The sequence below is a fragment of the Petaurus breviceps genome, unplaced genomic scaffold, assembly GCF_028583685.1.
Source record: "Petaurus breviceps papuanus isolate PSGF00001 unplaced genomic scaffold, PetGlider_PUasm1.0 220, whole genome shotgun sequence".
Lineage (NCBI taxonomy): Eukaryota > Metazoa > Chordata > Mammalia > Diprotodontia > Petauridae > Petaurus > Petaurus breviceps.
Window position 1 is genome coordinate 6,168,258 of NW_027185876.1, and position 1,911 is coordinate 6,170,168.

Below are 1,911 nucleotides of genomic sequence, written 5' to 3' on the forward strand. Positions count from 1 at the left end.
TGCTTTATTATCCTCTCATTTAGGCCATTTCAAGAGCTTCCTACCAGTTTTCTAGCTTTCCGACTGTTCTACTCCACTGAATGCTTCCGGATTGATCTCCCAAATACACTGGTTTGATCATTTCATTCACTTCAAAAATCTTCACTAGCTCCTTATTATTTAATGATTTAAGTCCAAATTCCTCAGTCTTACATTTAAGAGTCTCCACAATCTGCTTGGCCATCAGAAGTCTTCTTGACTTTCGTTTTGCCTCTGGACTGTGATGACTCTGGAGGAGAGAGTGAGGCTGATGACTTTGCACAGCTCTGCCTCACTTAAATCCAATTGACCCACAAGTAATCACTCTTGAGACATCATTAGTCTTCTTTGAGAACAAAACAACAACAATCTCCACAATCTACATGACCATTCCAGTTTTGTGTTAGGATGCTTCATTTGGCATGCCTTATGCTCTGGTCAAACCAGTCTGCTCCCAGTTACTGAACATATCCCTTGCTTTTCCTCTCCCGCACCTTTGTTTGTATGATACCTTATGTCTGCGATACCCTTCTTCCATATTTCTGCTCCCAAAACAATAGCAGCAGCAGCAGCAGCAACAACAATAGAAATTAGGAAGAGTGCTTTTAATAGATGTCACCATGCCAGATTTCATAATTATCTCCAAGCAACATGGAACATAAAGTTTTCAAAATATAGAGACCAAGGAGCAGACATTAAAATTACATGGGTGGATGCCAGTCTAGCCTAAAGATTAAAAATGCTGCAATTGAAAAAAAAAACCTTCTTTTCATTGTTCAAATGCCTGCAGTTGGTTGGCTGCAGGATAAGAGGAGGGGCTGCTAGTGTGTACTGAGGATGCCTACAGACAATGAGCTTATATTTTAGATTTTGCTCAATTTCTGAAAGCAGTTATCTTATCTGCTTGTCAACAATCATTTACTAACTATGGATTATACACCAGGCACTGTGCTAAGTACTGAGGATACAAAGAAAGGCCAAAAGCCCAGTTCCTGTGCCCAAGGAGCTCACATTCTAATGAGAGAGCCAACCTGCAGACAACTGTGTATCCACAAGACAGAGACAGAGTAGAGATCACAGGTCATTGAATATGAAGAATAGTAGCAGCTCTTCCTGGGACTATAAGAATGAGATAATTGTGTAAGAAGAATGAAATAATTATTATTATGCTATAAGCTAATAATAACTGACATTTATATAATGCTTTAAAGCTTGTGATGTATTTTTTTTGTAAGTACATATTTATTTTTTTATATTTTATTTTAAAACTTTCAATTCCAGATTCATTCCCTTCCCCCCCTGCCACCCACCCCCACTGGGGAGATAAGCAGTTCAGTATAGGTTGTACACGCGTGGCTAATGCAAAACAATAACATAGTAGATGTATTGTAAAAGACTGACTATATTTCCCTCCCTCCTATCCCACCTCCCACTTGTTCTATTCTCTACTTTGATCCTGTCCCTTTTCAAAAGTGGGTGCTTCCAACTTCCCTCCCCCCCAGCCTGCCCTCCCTTCCATCATTCCCCTCACATCCCCTTCCCCCCTATTCTCCTGGAGGGTGAGATCCCCTATTTAGTGTGTATTTCCCTCCCTCCTCAAGCCAGATTCAATAGGAATAAGGTTGACCCATTCCCTTTTGCCTTCCTATTCTTCCCCTCCATTGTAACCATTTTCCCTTGCCTCTTCTGTATGAGATAGTTTGCCCCACTCTGTCTCTCCCCATCTCCTCTCATTATATTCCTCTCACCTCTTAATTTCACCTTTTAAGTATCATCCCTTCCTGTTAAATTGGTCCTGTGCCCTCTATCTATGTATACCTGTAAACGTATATACACACATTCACATATGTATTCATATGCCTGCATACCCTCATATAAAGACATATATATATA